Source organism: Loxodonta africana, chromosome 14, assembly GCF_030014295.1.
Source record: "Loxodonta africana isolate mLoxAfr1 chromosome 14, mLoxAfr1.hap2, whole genome shotgun sequence".
In the NCBI taxonomy this organism is placed as follows: domain Eukaryota; kingdom Metazoa; phylum Chordata; class Mammalia; order Proboscidea; family Elephantidae; genus Loxodonta; species Loxodonta africana.
Window position 1 is genome coordinate 51,956,535 of NC_087355.1, and position 15,040 is coordinate 51,971,574.

Sequence of the window (15,040 nt, forward strand, 5' to 3'; positions counted from 1 at the left end):
ACCTTTTGGTTAGCAGCCGAGCTCTAGAGTGATGCCAATCAAAACTACAACGAGATACCATGGTACTGTTAAAAAAAAAAAAAAAAAAACAGGAAACAACTGCTGGTGAGGTTGTGGGGAGATTGGAACTCTTGTGCACTGCAGGTGGGATTATAAAATGGTGCGACCACTATGGAAAATGGCATGACGCTTTCTCAAAAAGCTAGAAATAGGAATACCATATGATCCAGGAATCCCACACCTAGGTATATATCCTAGAGAAACAAGGGCAGTGACAGGGATAGACACGTGCACGCCCATATCCATAGCAGCATTATTCACTGCAGCAAAAAGATGGAAACATCTGAAACGTCCATCAACAGATGGATGGATAAACAAAATGTGGTGCATACATACAATGGAATACTACAAAATAGAGAATGATGATGAATCTGCAAAGCACCTTATATAACATAAACGAATCTGGAGGATATGCTGAGTGAAATAAATCAATCATGGAAGGACAAATACTGTATGAGACCACTTTTATAAGAAGTTAAGCATATGTTACACACAGAAAGCAACATTCTTTGATGGTTACAGGTATAGGTATAGTTATGTAGGTATAGATATATAGTATAAACATAGTATAGGTATAGTATATAGTATAGGTATAGTTGTGGGTGTTTTTATATACATTTATGTATGTGCTGCATATATATCTATATATATTATAGAGCACATAGTGGGCATAGTTATGGAAACTCCTTAGACACATACAAACATTCATGGGATTGAGTTACTGGGATTGAAGGCTAAGGACCATAGTATGAGGGGATATCTAGGTCAATTGTCATAACATACTTCATAAAGACAATGTTCTACATCCTAGCTTAGTGAGTAGCCAAACTGGGATCTTAAAAGCTTGTGAACGGCCCTCTAAGGTCAACTATTGGTCTCCTCCCATCTGGAGCAAAGGAGAGTGAAGGAAACCAAAGGCTCAAGGAAATAATTGGTCCACAGGATTAATGGCCCACATGAAACATAACCTCCTCTAGCCTGAGATCAGAAATAGATGGTGCCTGGCTACCACTACTGACCGCTCTGACCAGGGACACAATAAAAGGTCCTAGTCCAGAAAAATATAGAACAAAACTCAAATTTATAAAAAAGACTCGATTTACTGGACTGATAGAGACTGGAGGAACCCCAAGACAATTGCTTTAAGACACCCTTTTAACCTGAAGCCACTCCCAGAGGTCACCTTTCAACCAAATAATAGACTGGTCTATAAGAAACAAACAATAACACCCATGAGGGATGTGCTCCTTAGAACAATCAGCTATACGAGATCACACAGGCAACATCTGCCCAACAGCTAAGATGAGCTGGCAAGGAGGGGCAGGGAAACGGGAGGGATGAAAATGGGGAGGGCAGGGTGGAAATGTGGAGAGTGCTGACACATTGTGGAGATAGCAACCAACGTGATGGAAAAATTTGTGCATGAATTGTTGGATGGGAAACTAATTTGCTGCGTCAACTTGCACGTAAAACAAAATAAAATGTTGGGAGGGTGGGGGGTAGGGAACCTATGGAGCATACTTTTATTCTGACACACTTGGAATCGCCATGAGTTGGAACTGATACAATGGCCATGGTACTGGTGCTTCTGAAAGTTTAAATTCATTAGAACCTCCAAGGCAGAGAACTATCCTAAGACTTAACATCCTGCAGTACTATCATTAACTTCAGCAGCAAGAACATGAACTAACAAAAAGCATTTGCTCCTGAAAGAAGGCTTCTTTGTATTTAGGCAAACAGGATTTGGGGCATCTCAGAACCCTGTGAGATCACGAATTGTGAAAGCCTGTTTTTGCAACTGTTCCAGAAAGAACACTAGGCTTAAATTTCAGGGTGTAAGCCCTGGCACGGGTACTTGGACCAGGCAGAGAGGGGTGGAGCCAGGGTGTGCTTGGCTTTTGTAACTCTGCCACCCCTAGATTTAAGGACTGGAAATAGTGCGAAGACTTGCCCTTTACACTTTTTCTGCTGTAGAGATGGAATTATTTCTGCCTCAGCAGCTGAGGAACCTTTGGCAATGCAAATTTTGCAACTCAGCCACCTTAAAAACCACTGGGGGAAGTATTGGGAGCTCTCTCAGTTTGAAGACGTAAGAATCAAACAAAATGAAAAATACGATATTATTGCTCAATACCCCAAATATAGGTGCTTCATGAGTCTCGGGATACCGATTGGAGGTGAACACATCTGATTATTTCTCCCTAAGTAATCTTGCACATTCAATCCCTGATAGCACTGAATTGACGGCTCACTCCTTAAACCCTGCGTGAAGAATGAAGTAAAGAAATAAATAGGTAAATAAATATTCATGAGGCCATTTGGGGCATCAGTATTTATAAAGACCCACCAATGCGTTCAAAGACAGGGGGCACAGGTGGTAGGTTGCACACTACACTACCAGCTGCTACCTGGTTGCGAAGGAATTCTTCCGCCTCACTGAACGGCTCCTCCCCCACCCCCCCCCCACGCCTCTATCTCCCTGCATCCCCGCCCACGGCCTCGTTATTTATAGAGCCAACCCCTTGTTTTCACAAAAAGTAAATTATGGTTATCCATGGTTGCATTTCTCTTCCTTGCATCTTCAAGGCAAATATTTAATCCAAGTGTGGTGTCTCCAGTGTCCCAGCTGATTTGGGAGTCCTCCCTGGTATCTGTGGGTGGGTGCTCAAGAAATGCAGACACTTCGTAATATTAGCCTGAGTAAAACACAACATTGTGGGAGGAAGCCCTTTAGACATAAGGGACCCCAGAGGGGTGAGAACATGGCTCCTGGTGTCTGGAGAGAGTGGGACCTGGTTTTGTACGCCAGCTCTGCCCCCTGCTGGCTGGGTGAGACCGGGCAAATTATCCTTGAAGCCTCTGTTTTTTGATCTCGGAAGTGGAGACCGTAATACAGCAAACCCCGCGACAGCTGGAACCTGTGTAAGGCAGAAACCGGTCAGAGGAGGAAAATTCAAATATTTCCCGTAAGAACGAGCGATAGAAAAGTGGTAAAAGTGCACCCTGTCAAAGGTGGAAAAGTTGCGAGACCCAGAAAAACAAAGCAGCTCCTTTGAGTTCGGCTGTCACAGGTTTCATTGTACTACTCTCCGTATAAGGTTGTTCCTAGGATTAAATGAGCCAATGCATATGAAGCTCTTAGCGCAGCCCCTAGCACATACAAAGCACTGATAAATTTCTCTAGGGTATTACGGGCCCTGGCAGGAACCAGATAGCACCTTCTAACTGGATAGCCTGAGGAGGGGTTAATAAATGGACTACAGGTGTTAACAGGGGTGTGTGAGCAGGGTTTAAGGGTTAGTGATAAGGGGTATTTGCAGTACCGAGGGATATTGTAGCCACTAAATGGGTTACAGGAGGGAGGGGTTCTCAGAACTCAGAAGGGAGCACTGTATGGAGCAGTCAAGGAGCCCCAGTGCAGTGGTTAGGTACTCAGCTGCCAACCGAAAGGTTGGTGGTTTGAACCCACCAACTGCTCTGTGGGAGAAAGATGTAGCAGTTTGCTTCCATAGAGATTGCAGCCTTGGAAACCCTGTGGGCAGTTCTACTCTGTCCTATAGGTTCGCTATGAGTCAGAATCCACTCCATGGTAATAGGTGGGATGGAGCAGTCACCCCCACAGAAGCTGTGGCCCTCAGTAGAAGAATGCAGCCAACCCACAGCCATTTGCAGGGAGGGAGCACAATAACTGAGGGGAATAAATCCTCTTACTTCGCTCTCCTCCTGCCTCCCTCCCTCAATTTCTGGCTGAACCACCTAAAAGGGAGCCTATTTTTATAGTCTGCTCAGATCAGCCTCCTGAGGATCAGAGCAGAATGGAGAGGCCAGCAGAAACTAGCCAATACAGCTAGTATTAAAATCTCATTTATTAAACTAACTGGGGAGATAGCTGGTCAACCTACATTAAAGAGGCATCTAGACTACAGGCTAGCCAAAGGAAACACACCTTGATCGTGTTTAAGTACAAACAGCATCGGAAACAGGAGAGTTCCTTGGGGGCACACCTCAATAAATAGATAAAAACCACTTCTAATTAGCACCTCTGTTGTATGTATGCAAATAGTACTTCTAAACCAAGCAAGAGTTTGAAAGCAATTTGTTCTCTTAAGCAGTTTATTCTTTCTTAAGTATTGTTTATTCAGCAACCACAAAGATAACACGATGGCAAAACATACTCAGTGCTCTTCTGCGTTCATTATAATTCCTGATTCAGTGTAACTCCAGTGGCTAAAAATTCTGTTCTGATACATTTCAAAGATCCAAACAAACGATTTCAGGATATTCACATTTGGAATGATTTGGGCCACTGTTTCCTCACTGCGGCAGATAGTGAGAGCTGGCCATATAGTCACCTATACAGCTTTCTGTGTCCTGGTTTCCTTAACCTACATAAGCACCTACCTATACGGAATGACAGGCGCTGGCTGGGGGAAGCTGCATGAAACACCGCGCCCCAAGTGCAGTGACTCCAGGATATTCTTTAACAAAGCATTTAAAAATCAAACTAGTTTCTGGAGTGTCGGTTCCGATTTACGGCAACCTCACGTGTTATGCAGTAGAACTGCTCCATAGTGTTTTCTTGATTGCAATCTTTACAAAAGCAGATCACCAGGCCTTTCTTCCACAATGCTTCTGGGTGGGTTTGAACCACCGACCTTTCGGTTAGTAGTCAAGTGCAAACCATTTACAACATCCAGGGACCTTAACAAAGTACAAAAACAGAATTAATATAAATTGTCCAGCTTAAAGGAAATCTGGTAACGAGCTTTAGCAAACAAAGCACCAGACATCATACTAGCAGTAGGAAGCTGAGCTCCTTGGGGACTGGCTGCATGAATTTCCCTCCTGGGTGCTCTTGGAGGCAGGCTTTTCCCAGAGCAGCCTTCAGCACCCTGTGTAGACATCCTGGAAGTCCACAACACGTCTCAGGCCAAGCCGGACAATTCTTGGATTGCTTAGACTGTTTCAATCCAAAACAGCTTGAACGTGGTTAGCCAGTTACTTCCTCAGCAGCCTCTTGCCCCTGTGACTCTGGATCAACAACAAAGGGTAGCTTGTTCTGTCTCCCTCTTCCTGACTTTCCCTTCTTCTTCCTTTCCCAATCTCTCCTCTGCCTTCTAGTATCCTTGTCCCCTTGCTGCTCTGCACCCCATTGAATGTCAACGTTTCCCAGGTCCATCCACTTTTATCCCTTTATACACTCTAAAGATAACTTTATTTAGCATCATGGTTTCAACTACAGCCTATATCCAAATTCCCTGCCCCATGCCAGTTTTAGACAGAGCCCTGCATTTTCTGTGTTAAACAACTTGCCACAGTAGATTTTTTGGTCTCCTTGATGAAACCATAAACTTCATGGAAGGATGGGCCATAGCCGTCCTGTTGGCACTGTATTTCCTAGTGTCTCAGAATGCTCAGCATAGGGTAGTGGTTCAGCAAATACACGCTCAGTTGTACAGGACAGGATGACTCCAAAATATTTATCTTGGGCATCCCCCCTGAGCTTCAGACTCCTACATTCAACTGCCAGCTCGTTGTCCCACAAGTGACCCATGTGCCCAAAACTGAACAACTCCCAGCTCAGTCTGCCTATCTCTGGGTGGCTCCACCATTGCCCCAGCTGCCCAAGCTGGAAGCCGTAGGATCCTTTCTTTACTATCCCACCTCAACGTCCATATATAATCCATCACAAGACCATTCCAATTCTACCTCTTAAATATTTCTCGAATGTAACCCTTCTGTCCAGCCTCCTCCCCCACTAGCGTATAAGCTCCATGAAGGCAGGGATATTTATCTGTTTTGTTTACTACAGTATCCCCAGTTCTTAGAATAGAGCCTGTCACATAACAACAACAAAAAAACCCAAACCCATTGCCTTTGAATCAATTTATTTGACTCATGGAGATTCCATGTGTTACAGAGAACTGCTCCATAGGCTTTTCTTGGCTTTAATCTTTTTGGAAACATTTTGCTAGGCCTTTCTTCCATAGAGCTGCTGGGTAGGTTCAAACCACCATCCTTTAGGCTAGCAACTGCCCAGGGACCCTTTCTATATAATAGGTGTTCAAAAATATTTGTTGAATGAATGGAAACTACTAACATTGGTCTAGTTCAGAGCAAGCACCATCTTTATCAGTTGTCTGTCACTGTATAAAAAACCACCCCAAAATTTAGTGGCTTAAAACAACAGCAGTTGATTATTTCTGGTGGGTAGTTCTTCTGCTTGTCTTGTCTGGGCTCCCTTGTGTGATCGAAGTCAGATACCTACTGGAATGATTGTCACCTGGGTTCCTTCAGTTCTCCTCCACTTTTCCTCTCATCATCCAGTAAGCTGACCACTTATTTGCACCATGCTAGTTAAAGGAGCCCTAATGGAGCAATGGTTAAGCTCTTGCCTGCTAACTCAAAGGTTGGTGGTTTGAACCCACCTAGCAGCTCAGAAGAAAAGACCTAGCAATCTGTTCCCCTAAAGATTACAGACTAGGAAACTCTATAGGGCATTTAAAGCCTAGGAAACCCTATGGGGCAGTTCTACTCTGTCTATAGAGTGGCCATGAGTTGGAATAAACTCGACGGCACATAGCAACAATAGTGGGCACTCCGTGGGGTCTTATGGACGAGCTTCAAAAGTCACACAGTGTCACTTCTGCTTCATTTTATTGGTACAATCACATCACAAGGCGAGGGCAGATTCAAGGGTGTGAAGGAACAACCCAGCTTCTTGTTAGGAGGAGTAGGGATGTCACGCTGCAAAGGGACGTGGGCACGGGATGCTGTAGTTCATTGGGAGCCACTGTGATAACGATCAACCACCCCATCTCTCTCCCTAGTTACTGCAGCTGCCTCTAACTGCCTGCAGCCGTATGCACTTCAGATGTTTCCCACAGAGCTGCCAAGGTGACCTCACTAAAGCACAAATCTAACCCTGCTGTCATCTCCCTTTATCCCCCCACCCCCAAGATGGAAGATGCCAAAAAAAAATCCTTAGAGTAACAAATGATTAGCTATAACTACAGCTCCATTTACCTCCTACTTGACAGTATTTTGGCACAAACCAAAAAAACAAAACAAAACCCATTGCTGTGAAGTCAATTCCGACTCACAGCGACTCTATAGGACAGAGTAGAATTGCCCCATAGGGTTTCCAGGTTGTAAATCTTCATGGAAGCAGACTGCCACATTTTTCTCCCACCCAGACACTGGTGGGTTCAAACTGCTGACCTTTAGGTTAGCAGCCGAGCACTTAACCACTGTGCCACCAGGTCTCCTATTTTGGCACAAGGCAGAGGAAATCTTCAGACACACGCATCCGAATGGGCTCACTCGGTTGTCTGCAAGGACACTTGACTGCTCTGTGACTGGTGACGGCAGATACACCCCACTGAATGTGGCATCAGCAGCGTGCATTTGGTTTTACAACTTGGCCATCTCCCCATCTTGACTGTGAACTGGGATCTACCTACTACCAAAGAGACAAGGGAGAAACTACGTAGAAGAGAGATTCAGAAACAAATGGTAGGTGGTTTGGAAAAGCAGAAGCCTGTGCAGACAGGGGAGAGAAGGGAAATGAAACCAAGATCTTTGTCCCACCCCTGTTTCAATTCTCATTCAGTAACTAAGGCTTAAAATACAAAGCTGAAATTATGAAGATTGTACACTTTCTTGATCTTTTTATTATTTTTTATTTCAATGTGTTGCTATTGTGTGCCATCGAGTCAATTCTGACTCACAGTAACCCTATATGACAGAGTAGAACTGCCCTGTAGGGTTTTCTAGGTTGTAATCCTCATGGGAGCAGATCGTTGGATCTTTTCTCCTGCAGAACAGCTGGTGGGTTTGAATGGCTGACCTTTCAGTTAGCAGCCGGGTGCTTAGCCACTGTGTCACCAGGGCTTCTTAATTTCAATATATGCATTTTAAATGCTTGTTCCAAGTCATAGGAACCCTATAGGACAGAGTAGAATTGCCCCACGGGGTTTCCAAGGAGTGGCTGGTGGATTTGAACTGCTGACCTTTTGGTTAGCAGCCAAGCTTTCAGAGCCAGGGCTCTGAAAGATATGATAGGAATCATAAACACTTTTGCTGACAGTCGTTACAGACCATCCTTTACAGAGCTGAACTGCCGTCGTTAGCATCATGGGGCAGTACTTCCCATGTGTCCACCAAAGGCTGCTCTGCTGTTTTCCTTTCTGCATGGGCTGTGTCCTCCGAGCACCCAACAGGAGATGACAGGAGAATCCCAAGAGAAAGAAATGTATCTCTGCTTATCCAGTTCGTCAAGTACATAGAGATAGGCTGTGGGATTGGGGTGGAAGGGAAGGTAGATCTGAATTACAGGGAAAGATTCTAGGACAAAGTGGACAGAAAGGGAATTCAGCTCAAAATTCACCCTCCCTCCCTTTATCCATGGGCCCCAGCCCCAGTGGGGCAGTTTGAGAGTTGTCATCATTCTGAACTGGAAGCTGGTAGAATGACGGGGGGGAGGGTGTTAGCAGCTCCAATAAAGACTTACATGTGGGTTCCAGACAGCAAGGAAACCAGAGAGGACGATGTGCACTGGGGATAATCAGGATGGGGCAGCTGGAGCCAAGTGTCATCTGCTTGAAGCTTGGCTGCTTTCATACCTTAGCTGGCTGGGTGGCAGAAGCTAGAATGTAGACAGATGACTCAAGGCTTCAGGAGTATGAGACCCTGGATCCTGAAGACACAAGAAGACAACAGGCATCTGAGCCAGAAGTAATAGAACTGGAGTGGGATTCCCTTAGACACACCCGATAGCTAACTCTGCTTTCATCCCCTGCTTGCAATTTTACTCAGAAATAGTTTTGGGAAGTGAGAATGCTAGCTCACTCCCATGAAACAAGAACAGTTTCGTAGTGCAACTAGGGTCTCTTGCTTTCCCAGATTGGGTACAATGACTGCCCCCACAGCTGTCCCGAGGCCCCCCACCCCGAGCCCCCTCATGCCTCCATTAGCAGGAAGTTCATACTTTCCCTCCCCAGGTAATCCCAGAGCCAGAGTGTTTCCCAGTGCAAGGTGTCAGTCCTGTCCCTCTTACCTCATGAAAAGAAAGCAGAAGTCTGGCCAGTTCATCAAAGGGACTTCTTCTCTGCTATTGCATGGTATAGTTGCCCCGAACTAACTAGAAGTCCATCAGCCCTGCAAGGCCATTCCCACTTCAAGAAAGATTCCCTGTCCTCCTCAGCAACCTTGCAGCTTCATATACCAGTGACTTTTTTTTTTTTTTTTTACTGAGGCAAGGCTGTGCCTCCTCCATCTGCCGTAGCGCTGGAGCATCTTCCTCTGTTTCCATGGCATGCCTCTGAATTCCACCACTTTGACAGCACTTTCCAAATTGCCTTACTGTTATTTCTTTACAGATTTCGGTTTCTACCATTGTGAGGCCTCAGGACTCAATAGTGCCTGATTAAGGCAAAAAAAAAAAAAAAAAAAAACCAAACCACTGCCGTAGAGTCAATTCCAATTCATAGCGACCCTATAGGACCAAGTAGAACTGCCCCATAGAGTTTCCAAGGAGCGCCTGGTGGATTCAAATTGCTGACCTTTTCGTTAACAGCCATAGCTCTTAACCACTACACAACCAGGGTTTCCAGTGCCTGATGTATAGGGTAAATATTTATTCAGTAAATGAATGAAAGAATGCTACTTTGTATATAAACCCCCACCAAACCAAAAAAACCAAACCCACTGCCCTCGAGTCAATTCTGACTCATAGCAACCCTATAGGACAGGGTAGAACCGCCCCATAGAGTTTCTAAGGAGCACCTGGCGGATTTGAACTGCCGACCTTTTGGTTATCAGCTGTAGCACATAACCACTACGCCACCAGGGTTGATATTAATACAGACTTGGAAGTGGGTAAGGGAGGAACCTGGAGAATAAAAGTAGGCCAAAATCTTCAAGTTACTTGTTGTTGTTAGCTGCTGTTGAGTCAGCTCCAGATTCGTGGTGACCCCATGCGTAACGGAATGAAATACTGCCCAGTCCTGTACCATCACAATGATCCATTGAGGGTGGACTGTTGTGATCCATAGGGTTTCCATTGGCTTATTTTTGGAAGTAGAATGACAGGCCTCTTGTCCTTCAAAACCAAACCTGTTGCCTTTGAGTTGATTCCGACTCATAGCGACCTCATAGCGACCCCGTAGGATAGAGTAGAACTGCCCCATAGGGTTTCCAAGGAGCACTTGGTGGCTTTGACCTGCCAATCTTTTGGTTAGCAGCCATAGCTCTTAACCACTGTGCCACCAGAGTTTCCTCAAATCACATAAGGAACATCAAAAGATGCTGCTTAGTTTTCTACTTTGATAATTAGAAAAATATACTTTCAAGTATTTTTATTTTAAATTTTTAATATATGTGGCTGCTTTAATCCTCTGCAGTTACTGGAACAGGCAGCTACTATGACTATAATTTATAAGTGAGGAACCTGAGGCTCAGATTGTTGAGTGACTTGCCGAGGTAATATAGCTAGTAAGCAGTAGAGGTGGGTCCTCTACTGAGGATTCTAAGTCTCTTTCCTCTAGACCACATGGCTTCCTTCTGGCCCCTCACAAAGAATTGTTTGTTGATTGATTGATCCAGTCATTCATTTGCTAAGCTCCTGGTTTGGACTGAGCACTGTTCTAGGCATTAGGGTAAAAGATACATAAAGGCTGCACTCTGGCAGCACCGAGGAGTGATTTGTCCTGCAAGTTGGGTCAGGGAAGGTGTATTGGTTTCCTAGGGCTGCTGTAACAAAATACTTCAACCTGAGTGGTTTATAACTACAGAAGTTTATTGTCTCACAGTTCTGGACGTCGGGAGTCTGAGATCAGGGTGTTGGCTGTGTTGATTCCTTCTGAGGCTTTGAGAGAGAATCTGTTTTATGCCTCTCTCTCTTCTGGTAGCTTTAGGTATTCTTTGTTTGCAGCTGCAATGTCACATGGTATCCTTCCTCTGCCTCCCTATCTCTGTGTATCTTGCTCTTTTATAAGGACACCGGTCATGAAAGATCAGAACCTACTCTATTTCAGCATGACTTCATGTTAACCTAACTGATAACTCTTCAAAGTCTCTATTTCCAAACAAAGTCACATTCACAGGGGTTAGGACTTCTATATATATATTTTTGGGGGGCAGGGGGGAATACACTTGAATCCATAACAGAAGACTTTATAGAGCTATGTATGAATGGGCTAGAATGTATAAACCAATCCCATATTGTTGGGCATTTAGGTTGTTTCTAAAATTTCAATATTATTAAGTTTATAATGAACCTTTTCTTCATATACATTTTTATGTTCCTGTCCTGCAGGATCAAAGATTATGCCTTTGATCCTTGTTACCATGTTGCCGTCCATAAAAATTTATCAATTACACTTCCACCATTATTGTAAAAGAATGTTAACTTCTCCATAGCAACCTGTCTCCTAATTGCAAGGCTCTGTATTAGGATCAACATGTATGCACAAAAATGCGTTACAAAAACCCTGGTGGTATAGTGGTTAAGAGCTACGGCTGCAAACCAAAAGGTCAGCAATTCAAATCCACCAGGCGCTCCTTGGAAACTCTATGGGGCAGTTCTACTCTGTCTAATAGGGTTGCTATGAGTTGGAATTGACTTGACGGCAATGGGTTTGGGTATTAGGATCAACATATGTGCACAAAAATGCTTTACGAATAGTTATGAGCTTTTTCATTATTATAAAGCAAAACCTTTATTTCAAGAACCTTTTAACAACAGTATCATTTGTTGAGTGCTTTTTGGGTTCCAAGCATTGCACTAAGAACTTCATATCCATTATGCTTATTAAACTTCACAACCACGCTTTGAGCAAGAGATTATTATTATCCCCATTTACAGGCGAGAAAACAGACTTAGGGAGTCAAAGTAATTTTCCAAGGTCAAATGCAATGTCAGCATTTGAACTCAGGTCAGCCTGATTTCAGTTCCTTGCTCTTATCATCACTTGTGCAAGTTGAAATGTGGAAGTACGGAATAGCGGAGATGTCAGACATGTACGTAGTTAACAATAATACCAGGCTGAGTTAGATAACAGCAAGCTGAACAGACAGATATACGAGATAAAGTCCTGCCCTTTTCAGGATGACTCAGCACCAGATATATTTTCCTCACCATTTTCTTTTCCATATCTAGGCACACCCAACTCATCCTGAGCATCCCTCACTAGAGAAAAGTCTCGAGATGTCTCCAGAAGCCCATTCATCTCAAACAAGCAAACAAAAAAATCCAAACTCTGTTGCCTTCGAATAGATCCCGACTTACAGCGACCTTATTGGACAGAGTAGAACTGCCCCATAGGTTTTCCAAGGCTGTAATCTTTACGGAAGCAGTCTGCCACATCTTTCTCCTGCAGAATGGCTGGTGGGCTCGAACCACCAACCTTCGGGTTAGCAACCGAGTGCTTAACCACTGTACCCCAGGACTCCTCCCATCAAAATCCCTGAGTTCATGAAAAACTTAGAATTTAATTAATGTTAGTTATTGTTGTCTGTTGCTGTCGAGTCAATTCAGACACATAGTGACCCCATGTGACAGAGTAGAACTGACCCATAAGATTTTCTAGGCTGTAATCTTTATGGATGAGTGGCAATTGACTTGATAGCAATGGATAATCTTTATGGAAGCAGATCGCCAGGTCTTTCTCCTGTGGAGATACTGGGTGGGTCTGAACGGCCAATCTTTCAGTCAGCAGCTGAGCAGGGCTCCTTAATTAATCATTACTAACATTATTAAGGAAACCCTGGTGGCGTAGTGGTTAAGTGCTATGGCTGCTAACCAAGAGACTGGCAGTTCACATCCACCAGGAACATTATTAAAGTTCCTGCTTCATTCTTAATTATACTAGTTAATTATTGCAGAGTTGTTTGCAAAATAAGACCAGTTTTCTCCCTCAGAATGTTTACTACACTACATGAGATTTTTATTCAAATACATGAAATCTCAATTATAAAAGTAATCAGTCTTTATGCTACTAAAAATTGAAGATGTGAGTCAAACACACCGGGGACAAATACAGTTATTCCCTTGTAGCACTTAGATACTTCGAAAAATTTCTTTGAAGTCTTGACGAGCCAGCTTTCAGTGTCCTCCCAGACTGAGACTCAGGTGCCCAAGACCAAGTTACGGCTTGCCCATTACCATAAGATCAGCCTTACCAGGCTATGGCCCTGAGGTCTCAGACATACCTGCCACCTTCCCACGTCACCCTGTGGGCCCAAGTGGCGTAAGCTGGAGAGACACTGCTAAAGCGATATGAGACCTTGAAGCTTCCCTATAAGGGGCCAGGCTTGGGAGCAAGATAGTGGGGACCCGCCATTTCACCAGCTTTATGGCCTTAGGCAGCTTCTGCACCTTAGTTTCCTCCTCTGCAAAATGGTAATAAGTTATATTCTCAGGGCTGTTGTAGGGATTATAAGAGATAACATATGTTAAACTCTCAGCACTGTACCTGGCACATATAGCGTTCAAAACATAACTGTTATGAGTGGCTTCGCCCTGGGAACAGGAAGGGAAACACATCCATCATGACCCCCATTTTGAACACCCAAATAGCTCTATGTCTACATTCCCTTGGCTCCATATTCCTCTGACCTCCGGGATGGCAGCATCTTTATTAGCAGTCTCAATGTCATGACTGTAGATTCAAACCTGATCTCTTACCCATATTCTATCCTCAGCTGCACAATCTGCCATTACCCTTGCTCCTGCTCATATCACTCGTGATTCCCTTAGGACAAATCCAGGAGACTTTCTCAGTCCTTATCTTACTTGGCATCCTACATGGCTTATAGTTTTTGCATGAAGGATACTCAGAGCTGCAGGATTTAAGAAAAAGAAGGAAAACGATGAATTCACATGCATTTGGCATAAAAAGGATCTGCATTCATCAACTTTAAAAGAAATTGGGGTCCCAGGGAGATGTAAATGGTTAATGTGCTCAGCTGCTAACTGAAAGCTTGACAGTTTGAGTCCATCCAGAAGCACCTTGGAAGAAAGGCCTGGTGATCTGCTTGAAGGAAAAACTGCCATTGAAAACCCTATGGAGTTCAGTTCTACCCTGACACACAGGGAGTCACCATGAGTTGGAGTCGACTCAACTACTCTTTTTTGTTTTGTTTTTTCCATCAAAGCAGAGGGTGAGGGAACATCTGTAATCTGCTTCACACAGAAGAAAGGCCTGGTGATCTGGTTGTGTGACGATTACAACCAACAAAACCCTATGGGACGGTTTTACTCCGTAACACGTGGGGTTACCATGAGTCAGAATCAACCTGACAGCAAGGGGTTTGTTTTTTTTTTGTTGTATTTAATGTGATTATTTAGGATCCCTGTTGGCACAATGGTTAAGCACTCAGCTGCGAACTGAAAGGTCATCAGTTCAAACCTACCAGTGGCTCCATGGGAGAAAAGGCCTGGCAATCTACTGTTATAAGGATAACAGCCTAGTAGAACCCTAAGGGGCATTTCTACTCTGTCATATAAGGTCACTCTGAGTCAGAATTTATGGCACACAACAACAACAATCTTTTTCAAATGATTTCAAGTTATATTCTTATAACAACTGTAGAGTCAATAATAAATTTGCTTACAGTTCTCTGATCATGCTCTACAATATTTTAAATCGAACTTTCTCAAAGTATGCTCTATGGAATACCTGTCCTGAAGAATGTTAGTAGGAGTAAACATTAAAAGTAACCCCTTGCTCAGTAAAATATGAGAAAAGTTGGGTTTAACACAATTGAAATCATAGGATTTCTCACGGCTTTTGAGATGAAATTATGCACTGTGAATCTCGAAGGAGGGTTATGGTCTGCAGTATTTTCCAAATTGGATTTCCAACCCTGTTTGTGAGAAGACTCTCTTAAGACTCGTGTTCTTCTAAACACACTTTGGAAAAATGATATAAGCTCAAGGCAGATGAAACCACATTTCCTGAGTATTCTACCAAATCCA

At 43.8% G+C, this 15,040-nt stretch overlaps 1 long non-coding RNA gene across 1 annotated transcript; it reads right to left on the reverse strand.

Moving 5' to 3' along the window:
* Positions 1 to 4,165: 4,165 nt before the first annotated feature.
* Positions 4,166 to 9,297, reverse strand: LOC135227631 (uncharacterized). Its single transcript, XR_010317812.1, has 3 exons — positions 9,119 to 9,297; positions 8,573 to 8,758; positions 4,166 to 4,761 (listed from the first exon to the last, which is right to left on the reverse strand). It is a non-coding gene; the product is annotated as an uncharacterized LOC135227631 (long non-coding RNA).
* Positions 9,298 to 15,040: the final 5,743 nt, after the last annotated feature.